Below are 19,381 nucleotides of genomic sequence, written 5' to 3'. Positions count from 1 at the left end.
TACATTGGAAAGATCAGGAGGGACATAAGGGGCAGTTTGAACCCTATGTGCTGGAGCTGCCAGTTTCCCTCTGGGGAAGAGATTTATTAGTGGACATGGGATATTCCTTACAAAATACATCTTATTTCCCCCAAGCCCATAATATTCTCCTTCGCCAGGGCTACCACCCTTCCTACGGGCTGGGAAAACACCTCCAGGGACGTAAAAGCCCAATTCCTACTAAAGAAAAGAGTGGTCGCGAGGAACTGGGTTTTGTGCAGTAGCCACTGAGGAGGCAATTCCCATTACCTGGAAGACGGGAGATCCAGTATGGGTTCCTCAGTGGCCTCTCTCCCGTGAAAAGCTTGAAGTAATAAGGAAATTAGTACAAGAGCAATTACAGTTAGGCCATATCCGGCCATCCACCTCTCCTTGGAATACCCCGATTTTTGTGATAAAGAAAAAATCTGGAAAATGGAGGTTATTACACGACCTCCGAGCCATAAATAGCCAAATGCAGATTATGGGGCCAGTCCAACGAGGGCTTCCACTCCTCTCTGCTATTCCGAAGGAGTGGCCACTTATCAGCATAGATATAAAAGATTGTTTTTTCTCCATCCCTTTAAATCCTGCGGATACTCCTCGTTTTGCTTTTACTGTTCCCTCTATTAATCAAGAGGAAATTGACAGTAGATATGAATGGGTGGTCCTCCCACAAGGAATGGCCAATAGCCCTACCCTCTGTCAATTATATGTAAATAGTGCTCTTGAGCCCGTAAAAACCAAATTTCCAGAAATTCGGTGTATTCATTACATGGATGACATTTTGTTAACCACAAAAAATCCCTCCCTACTTGAGGAGGCTTATTGTCACCTTGTAAAGATTTTGGAAACTCATCAATTATTCATCGCCTCAGAAAAGGTACAAAGAGGAGAAAATATACACTTTCTTGGCAACATTGTTCTCCCCCATGCAGTCCTGCCTCAAAAATTAATCATCCGCACTGATCAATTAAAAACCCTCAATGATTTCCAAAAACTGTTGGGAGACATTAATTGGGTTCGACCCTTTTTACAAATTCCTAACCATGCCTTGAAACCTTTATATAATCTGCTCGTAGGCAATCCTCAATTAGATTCTCCTCGCGTCCTTACCGATGAGGCCCGCCATGCGTTATAATTAGTAGAACAAGCACTTACGAAAGCGTCTCTCCGTCGAGTGACCCCTGGACAGCCATTATGGGCTTGTATCCTGGCCACTGAAAAACAGCCTACTAGTGTTCTTTGGCAACAAGGACCCCTTCTTTGGATTCACCCCAAAGTCTCCCCTCAAAAGGTAGTTGAATATTATCCCACCAGTGTAGCAAGCCTTGCCCTTAAAGCCATTCAGCAGTGCATCCAACACTTTGGCAGAACGCCCGATAAGCTGGTGGTACCGTACACTGCTCTGCAAGTACAAACGCTGGTAGCCACTATTGATGATTGGGCTATACTTATGTGCTCTTTCAGTGGTGAAATAGACAATCATCTTCCCAAAGATCCATTGTTACATTTTGTTCTGGAACATCCTCTCATTTTCCCATTGGTCACTAAAAACAAACCTGTAGCTAATGCAATTAACATTTTTACTGATGGATCCAAAACTGGTGTGGGGGCCTACCTAATAGAGGGAAGCGATCCTGTTGTCATCCAATATTCACATACCTCTCCACAACTGGTTGAATTAAATATTGTTTTAGAAATTTTTAAGAGAGTTTCTTCTCCTTTCAATTTATTATCAGATTCACAATATGTGGTTAATCTGGTTAGATCGCTTGAATGCGCGGGTCAACTCTCTTTACATACTCCTATTCATTCTATGGCTAGCCAAATCCAGATTTATATACATTTAAGAAAGACACCATTCTTTATCCAGCACGTTAGGGCACATACTGGATTACCTGGCCCTATTACATATGGAAATGATCTAGTAGATAAACTCACCAAGATACATATGATTTTTTCTCTTACTCAAATGCAACAGGCACAGGCATTTCACCGTCAATATCATGTAAATTCTAAAACATTACAACAGCGATTTAAAATCCCTCGACATCAGGCTCGGGAAATTGTAAAAACCTGTAATGCCTGTGCCCCTTTTTTACACCCCTCACATGTGGGCATTTGCCCACGAGGCTTGCTCCCTCTACATCTCTGGCAAATGGATGTAACTCACATATCTGAATTTGGAAAATTGAAATATATCCATGTTTCCATAGATACTGTCTCTGGAATTATTCATGCATCTGCTCATGCCGGGGAAAAGGCACATGACGTCGTCAATCATTGCCTTGAGGCCTGGGCAGCATGGAATATGCCTAAAGAAATAAAAACTGATAATGGCCCGGCTTATACTTCCCAAAAATTCACATCCTTTTGTTCACAGATGGGAATAACTCTAAAGCATGGCCTTCCGTACAACCCTCAGGGACAGGGTATTGTGGAACGCGCCCATCGTACTCTTAAAGAATGCTTGATAAAACAAAAAGAGGGAATTGGAACCAATATGAAACCGAAGCAGCGCCTATCCTTAGCCCTTTTTACTTTGAATTTTTTGCAATTAGATGTCAATGGCAAGACTGCTGCCGATCGTCATTTTGCCCCCTCGGGTACGAGCCAGGGTTTCGTGCGTTGGAAGGATGCCCTCACAGGGCAATGGAGGGGACCTGACCCAGTGCTCACATGGGCCAGAGGCTCTGTTTGTGTGTTTCCACAGAACGGCGCCGATCCTGTCTGGGTTCCAGAGCGGCTGACTCGTCTGGTGAAACAAAAGGATGATGAGCCATCGACTGATTCTTTTGGGGACCATGATACTGTGGAATTCCAAGGATAGGAAGTGATCCACAATGGGGGCTTTTGACTGCTTTTTCTTTTCTATTGCCTTTGAGTCATTCTGCTCAAGTTCTTCCCCGCTTAATCCTTTTACCTTTTCCCCTTAAAATTGGCACAGGAGCAAATTCTACTTTTGCAGGTTATAATTTTACTTATTAGAGCCTGACCATGGCCTTTCATTCTAACCTATTTGATCTGTGGCTTCTTTGTGGGATAAATGGCAGTTGCACGGATTTAGCTCCCCTTGTCATGATTAATGATAATGCGTTTATTGCCGCTAATCTTTCTTGCGAGCTTTCTGCATATCCTACAGATAACCGGTCATCGAAATTTGACAATTTGACAAGACGGTTGCGGTTGGAGATCATCAAAACCAATACTACTCAAGTTGACCCGGTGATGGCCCGCACCTTGATGTCCTGGATCCAACAAGCAGCTCGTCATTTAAAAGAGTGGGCTGGACTGGGTGCTCTTGGTCTTTGTCTGGTCTTACTGTGTATCTTATGTCTCTACTGTCTTAGAAAACTAATCCGTCAGCGCGCTACAGATCAAGTGCTCATAGCTCAGGCATTTGCAGCCATGGAGTTGGGACAATCCCCTCAAATATGGCTTGCGGCGATGGGAAAGTCTTAATGACAGGATGCCAGCTAGGACTGCACTCGGGACCCCGGGAGGGTGCATCCCGAGGAGGGCATGCTCAACTGCATACGGGTTGCCACTGATTCTTGTCCCGTCCCTGGCAAAAGGTGGTGGGCCTAGAAGCCCCTTCCAAACATACAGGGGTTGAGTCCTCTGTCCTCTCCTGTCTGAAAAAACAAAAAAGGGGGAACTGTGACGGGCCCCGCCCATCAGCCAGTAAGTCCGAGAGCTAAGATGGCGCTGAGCGGAAATCTTCCCCAGAGCACTTAGGTGGTAAACAGCTTTCAGGAAGTGACGACAAGAGCATGAGATACACGGGAACACCGCATGCCATAGGGCAACAGCCAATGGACTGGCTGTTGCCATGAGTTGTGCACGTGAACAGTCTGCTGATTGGCTGTTGGGCTCTATATAAGGGAAAGATCTCTGGGGGGAAAAGGGAAAAAGAGAGAAGAGAAGATTTACGGGAAGACGATTTGCGGGAACTGTACAAGAACCTGGGGTAATAAAACTGCTTGAGGAAGATCGTGTAAGAGTCGTCACTGCGCGCGACATCCTACCACACAGCTCTAGCTACTGATAGTCCTTACCTGGCAGAATTTATTGGTCCCTGATTAAGCCTCTTGTTTTCTAAAAAGTAAAAGTTAGAAGTAATCATCTAGAATTTTGAGGCTAGTAAGCACATTTATATGTTTTAAAGTTTTAAAAAAACAGTTTTGCTGCTCATCTCTGAGGGAAAAGCTGGCAGTGTTTATTAACTAAAAACTAGCAAGAATTAACACTTGTCAGTTTTTCTAATGAAAATCATGCAGAAATGAAAAGCAAAACCTATTAGTGCAATTAAGTGGTGGGTAATAAAAATGAAATATGGGGTTGTGGCTGTTACTAGGAATCGGAAAGGTAATTGGAGGCTGTGTGTTGGTGAAATAACTGTGTTATAGAGCTTATAAACTGAATTAATGAAGCTGGCCTTAGTACACTGCCAATTATATTTTCAATGTCAAAATAAGAATAAAAATCTCTGGTATATTTACAAAGATTAAGAGGACTACAAATCTGTGTAAAATTTTAGATTATTACTTTTACTGGGTACAACAAAATGAAATTTATATCTGCACAGTATAAGAAATCACATAAAAATATGCAGCTGCAAATAAAACAGATATAGGAGAAAGAAACGCTATAGCATTTCACAAAAGATCAACTGATTTGACAAACACTAGATTATATTTAGACTCCAGATTATTTTCTAGATATACAGTACAATCACAAACTCATTCAACCAACCTAATACTTCTTAAGAGGCTTGAAATTTGAACTACTTTCTTGTGGGAGTCTTTAAATGATTTAACTAGCTATCAAGAAAGGCTGGGGATAGGAATCAATTGGGTACCCCATCATTAAAAAGCAAAACCATGCTGGACGTGGTGGCACACACTCGTAATCCTCACACTTGGGAGGCGAAGACAGGAGGATTGCGCAGGTTCGAAGCCAGCTGCACTGGCTTAAGAAACCCTGTTTCCAAATTTTAAAAAAGTATAGCATAGGTCTGGGAGTGTAGCCCGGAAGTAGAAGGGTTTCCAGGAACCCCAGTAATACCAAAATAAATAAATAAATAAATAAATAAATAAATAAAGCAAAACCATTCAAGAATTACTTATATTCTTCTTAAACATGGGGAAATCTCACCTTAACCATCTATTTTAACTAATGTTATACAAAGCATTGGTAAGCCCTTACTACTTATACAATTTAATAGGTCCTGCTAGCTTTTCTATTAAGTAGAAGTAGAAACTAGGTTTTGACTTTCAAAATTTAAAATTAGTCATCTAATACATATTTATGAAGACCTCTCATATTTCAGGTGTTACCCTAGACTAGATGGGGAAATGAGTCAAAACACAAGAAGAGGTATAATTTTAAATGTTAAAATGGGAAGAGGATAGCACAAACTCTAATTGGAGTCTGGGGAAAATAAGTCACCATAAAGCAAAATAATGAGACATGAGATGGCACAACAAAGTCTGTTTCCTCTGCCCCATCCCTTTCAGCTCCCCCAACCCTGTTGCCCCTTTAACAGCGACATCAGTGTAGCCTCCTCCTGGGCCATTTGCTTTTTAACTCCTTGTGCTAGCTGTGTAATGACAATAGTAAACAACCAAGTAAGTGCAGCTCATATGCACAGAGCTCCTGCTATGTGCTGGGAGATACACCAGAAGATGCTCTCATGTGGTCTCCCCCATCACACAAGGCAGATGTGATTAGTATCTTCCTTATACAAATGAAGAATGCTAGGTCTTGAGAGATTCAATTACTTATTACTCAAGAATCAACCCCTAGGTGCTGGAGTCAGGACTCAAATTCAGACACGAGTCTCTCTCTACCCAATTCCATGGTAAAGGGACGCCGTAAGGGATGGTGTACATCATGCGTGACACTGGTATATGGTGTGGATTTGGGAAAGAAAAGATAAACATTCTAGAGTTTGGCTTTCCAGGTGCTGATGACACTTCCCAGAGAAAGTGAGGCTGGATTTTCTCTTTCAGATCCATTTCTTCTCTTAGCATAATCCCAATTTTTCTTGTGCATAATTGGATAAGTCAAATTCTTCTTTATGGCTTTAGGAAAGTCACAAATAAAAATTTGGGTTAAGCAGGAGTGGTGGTGTTCACCTGTAATCTCAGCATTCGTGAGGTTGAGACAGAAGGATCAGATTTGAGGATAGCTTCAGCAATGTAGTGAGACTGTTTAAAATAATAATTTTTTTAAAAAGGATGGGAGGCTGGGAGAGTAAGCTCAAGATAGAATGCCTTCTGGGTTCAATCCTCAGTATCCGCCCCCCCCCCCCAAAAAAAAAAAGCAGTTCTGCCCCTTTTCCACATTATAGCTGTTTGGTTTGTACACAAACAAAACTGTTGTGGGACTCCTTAGAGATTGCACTGTTATCAGGTGACAGTCATCATTTGCACCTGTTTTCGATTTATAAAGAGGAGCTCAGCTACTAACCCTGTGACTTAGGGCCTTCTAAAAGTTAGGCTAAACATCAGCTTTTTCACTGTGACATGGAATTATAGTAGTGCAAAAGGAATATTTTTCATCTCCTCCCTTTTTCAATTTCTGACTTAATGGAAAAAGATGTGGCACTAGGGTCTCATTAGAACTTCAAATATCCATGGAAGCAACACATTTAAAAGTGATAGCTGTGTTCCTGAAGAGCAGTTTTTCTCTAAAGTTACTTCAAAACATGTTTTGCCTTTTATATTTAAATACTCAGACCACTTGCCTTGATGCCATTCTTTTGAAATCCTTGAAAACTTAAATGGAAACAAAGTATGGACACCACTGTGACAAAGACAAATTTCTTCTCTCAAAGATGAAGAAATACAAATGATTGCATACTGTTGGCAACATACGTTTAGCCATACAACTTTGTACTGTTTTGGATTTCAAATCAAAAGGCTTGATTAAAAATAAACCACATGGAACACACAAAGGGACTGCGAGCTACTGGGAGATGGACTTTTGCATCTGGAAGGTGTCGAAGCTGACACTTTGCCCTGCTGACACTGCCTGTCCTGTGCAAAGCACCCTCACCGGGGTCTGCTTGGATGCTGTCACTGCTGCTGAAAGGAAGACAAATGGCACATGGCTCTTGCCACAGGCTGCAGAATAAACCAAGTGTCAAATATTTAGAAAGGTGCTTCCCCCCAAAACCTTCAGCTCTCTGCTGTAACCGCACATTGGCTAGGGCTTGCAAACAGCCTCAACTGTGCTCCTGTTTTGCTGGGATATCATTATCCCAGTGGAATGTTAACCAGCCTTTGAGAACTGGTAGAAAGGTTACAATGACATACACTGCAGAAAATAATATGCAAATCACATTATATCTAGGTACCAGACCCAATAGAACTATTGTTATTATTACTACCATTATTACTATTCTATCAAAATGTTGGCTGGATGTGGTGGCACATACTTGTAATCCCAGTACTTGGGAGGCTGAGACAGAAGGATCAAATGTTTGAAGCCAGCCCTGGCAATTTAGCAAGGCCCCTCTGCAACTCAATGAGACCTTGTTTCAAAATAAGAAATAAAATCGGGTTGAAGGTATAACATGGAGGTAGAATGCCTCTGAGTTCAATTCTCTGGGTTGAATCCCTACTACAAAAAAAAAATGTTTGTAGGCTTCCAGATATTTTGAGATTGGTTGGCAGAATCTAATCACTGCAGAAATTAAGTGGGATTCCAGGGTTTTGCCTTTCCTCACCTTTCCCAAGCCTTCCTAGTGGCAATCAATATTTCCTATGGAAAACAGAAGTGAAAGCCAGGCATGGAGGTACACGCCTGTAGTTCCCAGTACTTGGGAGGCTGAGGCAGGAGGATCACAGGGCCAAGGCCTCAGCAACTTAATGAGACCCTGTTTTAAAATTTAAAAAAAATAATAATTAAAAACGTCTGGGATGTAGCTGATAGGTCGCATACCCCCAGGTTCAATCTCCAATACAAAAGAGAAGAAGAAGGAGGAAGAAGAGGAGGAGGAGGAGGAGGAGGAGGAGGAGGAGGAGGAGGAGGAGGAGGAAGAAAAAATGAAAGTAGGATATAGCCAAAGGTAGCCTGTTAGACTAGAGTCCAGATTAGCATTTAATTTTGTTCTTCCACTTAATTGTTTTTTGGAAAGGTTGATCTCTTTCATTCAAGTTCAGTATTGTCAGGTCCTGTTTGAAAAGCTCTGGGATTCATCAAACGAGGGTTGGTATTTTGTTGACAAAGATGACTAAACTAAAGAAAGAACAATCTCGATCAATTTGAAGATCTGTCTTGAAAAGACAGTCTAAAATCTCCATTTTCTAGTATTTTTTTCTGGAGAAATTCCTCTTATTTTTTTGTTTGGAAGAATAAAAAAAGAAATACACAATTGCAAAGTGTTTGTGCCATTAAGTAATGTTATGTTACCTGGGCATGGTGGCGCATGCTTGTAATCCCAGCGCTTGGGAAGCTGAGACAGGGAGATAGCACAGGTTTGAAGCCAGCCTCAGCTATTTAGTGAGGTTCTCAGCAACTTAGTGAGACCCTGTTTCCAAATAAAGTATAAAAAAAGTAGGCCTGAAAGTGAAGCCTGGAGGTTCCATCCCCAGTAACACACACACACACACACACACACACACACACATACACACACACACACACACGAGTAATGCTATCTTTCTAGATCACTCTAATAATGAAACACTTACTAGAAGTAAAAGGTTCTTACATTCTTTTTTTAGGTTTTAAGAATTTTAAAGATTAAGGGTTTCATACAAACTTTAAATATACAGTTTTACCTTTTAGAGAGTTTACAAATGCATGATTTTCAATTTGTTTGTTTCCTATTTTTTCAGGAAAAGTTATTCATTTAGAAAAGTTTGTTAAGTAAATTGATTTACTTTAGGAGCTATATAAGAGGTAGAAAACAAATTTTCAAAACTCCAACATTCTAGTTGGGATAACTTCATTGTCTAAAGTTAAAGTTAGGCAACTGCAAGTTTTGTAGGTGCCATTAAAGTAATAAGTTTGGAGAATGGGAAAGCAACAATATTTTAACACAGATAATTCCTTAAATAGAATGGGAAAGCAACAATATTTTAACACAGATAATTCCTTAAATTTGGTCACTTTGGTATCCACTGTGATTCAAAGTAATCATATATGTAAAGCCATACAAAATATGCAAACATAAGACATTATTTCATGATTTAGGAAAGTTGATACAGAATTTAGAATTGTGCAACTGGTCAAAATTGTGGACTAAGCAGACTTGTTTCTTGGCTTTCAAAGTGTTTTATGAGATATCTGAGGAGGATTTCTTCGACTACTAAGTACCAACACAACAAATGATCTTAGAATTAACACTATCATTGTGTCCCCAAGAGTAAAAAGGATACGAAAGCAATTGAGTTTGGAAGTTCTCTAAGGATCAGAGTTAAGTCCTAGATGCATCTCCTCTGGAGACTTCCCTAGTAGGTTTCTGTGCAGTGTGGCTGGCCTGTACTTGGATCTGTACTTAGTGAATAGCCAAATTACCCTGAGTTATTTTTTTTTTTAAATAAACACAGATTTAAAGATTGAACAGTTATTTGTGAATGTTATAGCAAAATAATATTTTTCATCTTTAATGCTTTTAGAACCAAATGGTGAAAGTGTCACCAATTGGTAAAAGCAAAATGTTAAATGCAAATAGAGAAGTGTTTTCCTTGTCTCTTCCTCTTTGCAGGGAAAATTCCAGGTTTTTTTTTTTTTTGTTTGTTTGTTTTTTGTTTTTGCGGTACTGGGGATTGAGACCAGGGGCATTCCACCTTTGAGTTACAACCCAAAATTTATTTTTTTGTTCTTTATTTGGAAATAGGGTCTCACCAAGTTGCAGAGAGCCTCATTAAGTACCTGAGGCTAGCCTGGAACCTATAAACCTCCTGTTTCAGCCTTCCAAATACTGGAATTATAAGTATGTGCCACAATGCCTGGCTCCCATAATTTTTTTTTTTTTTTCTGGTACTAGGGTTGGAACCCAGAAGCATTCTACCTCCAGCCCTATTTTTTATTCTTTATTTTGAAACAGGGTCTCACTAAGTTGCGGAGGGCTTCACTAAGTAGCTGAGGCTGGCTGAGAACCTGCAATTCTCCTCTCAGCCTCCTAAGTACTGGGATTAAAAGTCTGCGCCACCATGCCTGGTTTACCATAATTCTTTTGACAAGTATCTTTAAAACTGTTCTGAGTAGAAGTAATAATTTTAAGTTCTTTTTTAGACAGTGTTATTAATTTGGCTAATGGGAGATGCCATTAGGTTAGACTTGTGTATCTTACTGAGGTTACATGTCTGACAGTGGATCCTTGTGCGTAGCAAATATGGTCAGTACAAATATGAAATGTTCCATTTTCCTGGCTGCTCCACATGCCTGGTGATTTTCCATGCTGCTAGTGATGCAGCAAAGCTGTAGTTATGTTGTTGGGTAATTTAAGAACCCACATCAAAGAGCTTTTCAGAAAGTTCAGTTTAACAAATGAAACTTTCATTTTATTTCTGCCATGGGTCTGGGACTTCCTTGCACATCACATATGCTTATACCTGATTGTCACTAGTACACATACATGCAGCTATGCCTTGGAAGTTCTTATTTGTGCTTAGATGACTGAACTAAAGAATTGAGATTCTATTGCACACGAGCCCATATTCAGGTTAAAAAAAGCATATGAAAAAGTCTAATTGCTTACTGCTATATAATAGAAAACCCAGGTTACCTTCAATTTCAATTGTAAGTATTGCACTAAATATAGGGAAAAAAACATTAAGTTACTGAGCTGAATTATGTCTCCAAAGGAAACTTGTGCTTTTCTTTGTTTCCATTCTCAAACAAGTAAGTACTTAGGTGTGACTGGAAACCATTAGAAGAGAGTGGTGTTTTTCCATCAGAATACAAAGAAGGTTCTTTGAAAGGTTTTCATTTTATCCTCGACATTTGATATTCCCACACTAAAATAATTTCTGGTTAAAGTATACATGCAGAGTTGAGAGATTTATAACCTTTTTCAAATATAAGGTAACATAGCTGGGAGTGGTGGCACACGCCTGTAATCCCACTACTTGGGAGGCTGAGACAGGATTGGCAGGTTGGCAGCCAGCCTCAGCAGATTAGTGAGGCCCTCTGCAATTGAGTGAGACCCTGTTTCAAAATAAAAAAGAATAAAAATAGGGCCGAGAGCGTAGCTTAGATGTAGAATGCCTCTGAGCTTCATCCATAACATACACACGCACAAAAGGTAATGTAACATAAGATTCATAATCTATTAGAAGAAATAAAATGACAGTACATACTATTAATATTTTGTCTGTGGAGAAGTTATTGTCCTTGAAGTATTTATACTTTATATTTTTCAACAAGACATTAACATTTTTAAAAATCAGCTCAAGATACACACACACACACACACACACACACACACACACACACACACGTGAAATGACATCAAACTATATGACCCAAAGATAATACCAATAGACCTGCTTGGAGTTCACTGTTAAGAGTATAAGAAACAGGAAGAACAGGAACTTGATTTACCAAGGGAATCTAAGATAAATGGGTTGAGTGTTTCCTATGTTATCTAGTAGTGAGTCTTCTGAAGGTAAAATATAATATGCAGTATATCATTTTGAAAATATATACTAATGAATAGTTTTTCAATAGATGTACTAAAGTGAGATAAACTTGAGGGTAGGTCATGAGAGTGGTTGTTCTATAACAAATTTGAAGAAGAGATCCTTCCTAATGTTTAGAAATATAAGCAAGATATCTGGGACAGAAGATAAACCTCAGTTCTTGGTCTTTTGTTCTTTTTTTAAATAGTGACTTAAAACAAATCCCTGGAGTCCCCAAGGTTGAATTTTCATAATGTGAAATTCAGTCCCAAATTCTTAAAAAATGGAATTCTTTATTCTTTAAAAGAAAAAAATATATAAGTAACCAAAGACTACTTGCTGATACTTATAGATACAGGTTTAAGAATGATTGGTCCTAAATCTCCAAATCCAAGTAAGTAAAGAGGTGTTTGCTTATTTACTGGTAAATGGGTAGAAAAAGGTGATGGGGGCTTTCTAAAAGGCTGGGGAAGTGATGAGCTTTCTTGATTTAAAAATCAGTACACCTCCTGAACAGCCAAATGCATTAAGTGGCATTCTTTCAAAACTATTCTGTCAAAGTGAAGTGTGAAATGTGGTTCAGTAACTAATCAGATATATTCTGATGCAGAAGCAAAATAGGTCCAGGAAACACATTCACAAGGTATAAGATACAAAAGGAAACCTCACCAGGCAGGAAGAGGTGCAAAAACAGAAATCAGAGCCTCTTGGAGTATATTCTTAATTTTTCAAAGTGCAGTGGAAATGAAATAGTTTTTCCCAAAATGAACAATAGATTTCTTATCCTTCTAGTAAGAAGACAATAAAAATTGGGAACTAGCAAGGCTTCCTACAAAGCCACAAATCTGCAATTTCTCATCTGAGGCATCTTATGTTCTCACTCTGCACACCACTCACCCTTTACAAAGTGGGAAAAGGTCAGGGATGATTATCTACATTTTCAAACCTGCTCCTTTGTTTTAGTTTGAACCCCAGAATCCTAAACCCCTCACCTGCTAACACAGAATCCAAGCTGGAAATCAAATACAAAAAAAACAATCAAAACTGAGTTCTGATTAAAGGAAGCAGGTCAGCTCCATCAGCAGGATTTTAGTCCAACTTTCTCACTTGAAAATGAGGAAAGATTTTTGAGAATTTAAGTAACTTGCTTGAGCTTCCTTAACTAAGAGCAGAACTCAGATCTCCTGCTATACTTGCCAGATTTAGCAAATATAAAATGCCCAGTTAAATTCACTATTTATTGATTCATTGATTGATGCTGGGGACTAAATCCTGGGCCTCATGCATAGTTAAACACAGTTTTATTATTGACCTACACCCCTAGCCCTAAATTTGAATTTTAGATAAACACATTGCACAGGACATACTTAAAAATACTTGTCTATCTGAAACTCAGCCTTGAGCATCCTATATATTATCTGTCTTCTTGCCTTGATTTCCATCCTAGGATGTCACACTATATTGGTGTTTATGCTACTGGTCCTCCTCCTGCATGCTCACATTATCACACTTTACATTTTAGGATTTTAATGAGCAAAGTGGATCCTGAGGGAGTTTTCAGACATGGGATATCAGAATCAGTTTGTCATATATTAATTTTGCTAGTGTTCCTGTGTATGGATGTGTATGTGTATACTTAATAGCTCTTCTCAGTAGTAAACATTTTTGTCTCTCCATTTATATTTTTAAAACATAATAGTTGTAAAGTAAAATCAAGAACTGTAATAAAATGCCTCTTTCTGCTTTCTGCAGTGATAATTGTTTTATGGAATAAGGCTCTGTTAATGGTTCAGCTTGACATTTAACATTTGTTCATTTGAGTTATAATTATTTTTACATGATTGCAAGGAAGCTGCAGTTCAAAACAAAAGTACTTTCAAGCTGAACTGTCTTCATTTTCTTTTGAATTTGTGAGAAAATGTAGTCACTTCCAGGAAAAACTATTTTATTTACCAAAATTATTTTAAATATACACACATCCCTCTATGTTGTAAATAAAATCACACAAAAATAAGAGAAAGTGAATTTTAAATATACACACATCTTTATTCATTCATCTATGTTGTAAATAAAATCACACAAAAATAAGAGAAAATGAATTTAGCAAATGAAATGAAATTAAAAATTCATCCAGTTTGCTTATATTTTGGCCATAGGTATGCCATTAAGACTTCCTAATCAAGTAATGAGGAAAAAAATCCCCAAACACCCACATGAACCACATAGTATGTTGTCATAAATTCATAAAATTCCATCAAATCTCTAGTAACATTCACAAAAAATTTAATGTTATGAGGCAAGACATTTGTGTTTATAATCTATCCTCTCTGTATGATTTTTAGAAATGTTCCTGAATTATTCTTGTTTTCTAAAATTCAGTCTAATAGGGCCGTTAAGTCTTCAAGACACTCATCTCAAGTTTGTACCTACCCTTCTGCCTCCCCACCTGGAGCATTTTTACTATAATTAGACAAATACCTATATCTGGCAACATGAAAATCAGATATATCACTTTTTAACAGATTTTGTAAGTGGGGCAAGGCAGCCCATGCCCGTCATCCCAGTACTTTGGAGGCTCAGACAGGAGGATTGCAGGTTCTGGCTAAGCCTCAGCAACTCAGCAAGGCCCTCAACTAGTGAAACCCTGTTTAAAGATATGAAATCAAAGGGCTGGGGTATAGCTTGGAGGTAGAATGCCCCTGGGCTCAATCCCCAGTACCAAGAAGAAAACAAAGATTTCATGTAAATCAGCAAATACCTGTCAAACAATAGAACAATATCACAATATCAATCACTGGCAGTTATCAAAACACTCCAGTTGGACTAGCCCTCCCCAGCCAGGGTTAAAAACCGTCCTCTGGAAATCAATCATGCTCTCGGCAGAGAAGAATATTTCAGTGATGTGAAAGCTGAAATGGAGACTATAATCTTTTGTGATTACCCTGGAGGCCCAAGCGAATGTGAAAAGGAAAGTCTATGAATTGCTGATAATTTCCTGTGATGACCGACTCCCAGGAAATTCTGATATTACCCTTGCTCTGTAACAAAAGGACTATTCCCTAGATGTGTAGCTCCAAAGACCTCCACATCTGGGGGTCATAATGCTGCTTCAGAAGCTGCTCGTCCATTAAGGGGGCCAGGCCTCTGAGGCGGCAGCGCTCTATGAAGACAATGGAGAGTCTGATTGCACACTGACTGATGAGCTGTGTAGTATAGCCTGTCTTTCTAGAAAGTTCTTTTCTGAAGGAACTGATCTAAACTGTATCAGTGTTAGCCCTTCTCCCCAAAATCTACAGAATTATACATTTATTTGATACTCCTAATAGCTCTGACACTATTGATATCTTAGCTGGTATAATTTTAAAAATCTTATTTGAGCTGATATTTTTATTCTGAGAAAAAAATAGTTTCATACACACACACACACACACACACACACACACTAATAGTCTGGACTGTACTTGAGATAGAATATAAAACTACTAATCTTTTTTGAGTAAGTAGCAAACTTAGATGCTATTGCTCAGAGTACAATTAAGTGGGCTGGTTCTTCTCATATGGTAGGCAATATTAAAAAAAAACTGGCTGTGTGTAGGAACAGCTTAATGGGAGCTGTGTAAGTCAAAAGATGAAGGAATTTTGAAATAAACTGCCATTAACAATACATGAAGGACCATTTGTTATGTTGACTATTACTACTGGGCTTGAAATAGTTTTTTAAGTGGCCATTTTAATCCAGTTACAGCTTGCTTCATGAGTGATGTGGGAATAACATTCTATGTTTGGAAGTGAACAGTATTTTTAAAATAAAACAAAAAGCATCATTATGTCATTGGACTCAATGACAATGTAGCATAGGTACATACTTCTCAGGTTCAAACACTGTTGCATATAGCCTGTCTGTTTATTTATTGTTCCTAGGAACTGAATCTGGAGACATTCTACTTCTAAGTTATATCTCTAATCCTTATTTTTGAAACAGGTTCTAAATTGCTGAGGGTCTGTCTCTAAGTCGCTAAGTCTGGCCTCAAACCTGCAATCTCATTCATAAATTCAACAATTGCTAAGTACCAGGAATAACTATTTTAAACCAGAGTGTTCATTTCTTAACCTAAAGGTCTCTGACATATGTATATCTTTGGCATGTACCTTAGTTAGGGTTGTGTTACTGTACACAGCCAGTCCCAATGAGAAATACAGCTTGTTTTTTTAAGGTCGTTAGGAAGAAGAGATCAAAGGGATAAAATATTAATTAAAATTATTTATAAAAATAGAGCTATGCTATTTTGAGTACTTTCATAAGCATTTGGTATTCATGGGTATTTTAAATGATCAAAAATAAGATGGTAGCTGGGCATGGTGGTACACGTCTATAATCCCATCACTTGGGAGGCTGAGATGAGAGGATCACAGGTTCAAGGGCAGTATAGTATCATAGTGAGTCCCTGCTTCAAAATAAGAAAGTAAAGCTGGGCATGGCAGCACACACCTGTAATCCCAGTACTTGGGAGGCTGAGGAGACAGGAGGATCACAGGTTCACAGCCAGCTGCAGCAACTTAGTGAGGCCCCCCACAATTCAGTGAGACACTGTTTCAAAATAAATTTCAAAAATAGGACTAGGGGTTCAACTCAGAGGTAGAATGCCCCTTGATTCAGTCCCCAGTAAACACACACACACACACACACACACACACACACACACACACACACACACACACACATTATCAATGAATTGAATTAAACAGGGCTGGGCATGTAGCTAAATTCCTGGTACCAGAGGAAAAGAAAATTTTAAAATAGTACAGTAATATGATTTTCCCCCCATAGACTCAAGAAATCTGAGAAGTTTTCCAAAGATTCAGTCTATCCCCAATTTTCCATATATTTAACCAACTTGAATTTTCATGATATAGCAATTTAGACCAGGGAAATACCATCATCCACAGTTTTTAAAGGTGGGAGGTGGGGGAGTAACACTGAGTAACATTTTCAAGATCAAAGAACATGAGTTCTGATACAGGCCTGCTGACTCCTCATCCAGTGCTCTTTCCTGTTATCAAGAAGGGACTCACTCTCCTTTCCCCCCTCTATCTCCTACTTCCCTGGGCAGAGTGATACAGAGCCTAGGCCAGGTAGAACTGGGCTAACTTGGAAATCAGTCAAGTAGACTTACTTCCTAGAGGTCAGAAAGAGTTCTTCAAATAGCTTTTGGGAGTGGGTGGGATGTAACTGCTGAATGAGTGACTAAATATATAAATGCCACTGTTTTCCTCAAAAGTATGCCATAGGATAGCAACTTCTGGTAACCACTTTTGAAATTAGTAGCTTCAACTGGTTTTGAGAAAAGGAAATTTCGTGAGTTTGGTTATATCCTATGACAATGAATCACAGTACATATGATAGGCGTTTGGTGACTACACAAGAAAACAAAAATTAGGCTCAGGCATGGGTTTTCAATTGTTAAATTTTTGCAAGCCTTCCATTATTTTAAATCATAAGGCTGTTAAAAAGATAAGATATATTTTCCACTATACCACTCAGTTTTTTACCTGGATCAGGAGAACTGTGTTCACAATAAGAAAAAAAAAGTGTGAGATTGACAAGATAAATGTATATTTTAAATAGAAGCCCTTCAAAAGAGGATTTCTGACCTGACTTTAGAATCCCCAGGAATTTATTGGGTACTTGAAAAAAATCTATCACATGTGAATAACTCGTGAGAAGTATGCTTAAATTTACGGTAGGTATGGTAGAGACCAGCCCTTTTCTTGTCTAATATTTAGATTTTTTTCTTTGTTTTCTCTTTTCAGTGCTAAGTAGGGCTAGAAGAAATGAAAACTAGAGTATATTCTTCAAGGTTTCGATCTGCAAAAAGGTTTCAGCAATGATACAGGTATCCTATTTCATATGGGAGTACATTAGAAAAGTTAACCGCAGCTGGGTACAATGGCATATCCCTATAATCTCAGTACTTGGGAAGCTGAGACAGGAGGATTGCAGGTTCAAGGTCAGCCTCAGCAACTTAGCAAGACTCCTTTGAAAAATAATAAATAAAAAGGGCTGGTGGTGTATCTCAGAAGTAGAATGCCCCTGGGTTCAATCCCCAGTACCAGGAAGAAAAACAAGAGAATTAATTTTAGAAAGATTTGAAACATGCTAATGCCCTCCGATACTAAAATGCCATGAAACCAAGGTATCATTCATATAAATTGTGGGGTTTTTTTCTTTTTATTTCAAGCATCAGAACATAAAAAGGAAGCTGAGAAAACCTAAAGTGAAAGCTAAATTTGTGAAAAAGTATTTTTCCACAATTCTGACCAAGCTATGTAAACATGTGGAAAGCTTACGGATTGCGAAACAGCACCCCCATCTATCTTCCGCACCCTCAGTACAACTATAAAAGCAAAGGGACTGGAATATTCCACAGAAAGTCCCTATCCATAAACAGGCTTGAAGCTTAACTCTGAACATGAGAACCTGCAGGGAGGAAGAAAAAAAGATCTGTGTCATAGGATGGGTTCTCAAGCTTCTCATGAAACATTTTCAGGGTCCATTGCTACCAATGTTTATAAAGCAACCAATTCAGATCTACCTATTCTGGGCTGGCGAGTATGATTTGTGCCATAATATTTTGCTACTTTTTTTTTGGTATTTACTAAGCTCTCTCCAAATATCTTGGTATTTACCAAGATATCCACAGGCATATCAAGGTTTGGTCTCTGAGGCCAGCTAAGAACAAGGTGAAGGTTTCCCTTACTTTAATTGGCTAGAGATTTGTTAAGAATATTAGTTAAGAATATGATAAAAAATTTTCAAAAGAAGGCCTGACATAGATACTTTTTCCAAGTTGACTCTACTCTTGAAAAATGCTGGCCTGGGGTAGTGCCAAGACTAAAGACCTGTCTTGCCAGAAAACCTGGTGAACCCTCCAAGTACACATAATCCTTGAAACTCTAGCACTGCAGATGAGGCCCCAGCACCATGTGAGGTTGACTCTAGGGTAAGGAAAGGGACACATGAAAGGACACAGCGTGGGGGCCTTCAGGGGCCCCTTTACACCGGCTCCTGAAATCTTTCCTTCTCCTTCTTCTTCACAGCCGATCCAAGTCTTTATCTGAGGTCTCTTGGCATCCAAGAAACAGCAGATGAAGAAATATGTATTAGAACTATCGACTGAATTGTCTGTCTGTCCACTATGGGCAGAATCCTCTGTTATGGAATGGTGAATTATACAAGAGGAAGGGTACTTCCCTTCAGACAGATTTCTATCAAGATTTCTTACTTATTTCTGACTCTTCCTTAGCACAATGACTATAATACGTAGACATGTAGTCAATAGTTGTGAATGAATGGCTTTTCCTAGATGCCCTAAAGAAATAATGTGCTAGGTAGAGAGAACAATGACTAACCATTACATAAATATGCATATATACATACATACCATACAAATAATATCTATGTATTTTTTCTAAGGGGGTCTAAGAGTCCATTAGGGAAAAGGGAGAACTGAACTCAAAGTCTTCTGCAAAATGAACCTTGGGGCCTTTGAGGAAGGCAGTGGACACCAGTTATATTCAAAAAGGAAATGTTTATGGTTTGGAGAGGGAAATAATGATGCAGATGATCACTATGTCATTTTTTTCTCCTTCCAATTATCATTTTACATAATTTTTTTCTTTGTCAAAATGTTAACTGAGCTTAGCCAATCACAGAAAGTGAA

At 38.8% G+C, this 19,381-nt stretch overlaps 1 protein-coding gene across 2 annotated transcripts in view; it reads right to left on the bottom strand.

Moving 5' to 3' along the window:
• Nucleotides 1-19,381, bottom strand: part of ZNF385B (zinc finger protein 385B) — a gene marked incomplete at both ends in the record, with an annotated part of 320,011 nt that overhangs the window by 81,292 nt on the left and 219,338 nt on the right. The window lies entirely within an intron of this gene.

Source organism: Muscardinus avellanarius (assembly GCF_963383645.1).
Source record: "Muscardinus avellanarius genome assembly, chromosome: 2".
Classification (NCBI taxonomy): Eukaryota; Metazoa; Chordata; class Mammalia; order Rodentia; family Gliridae; genus Muscardinus; species Muscardinus avellanarius.
The sequence above is the reverse complement of the archived record's forward strand: the minus strand, read 5'-3'. Positions and strand labels throughout refer to the sequence as shown.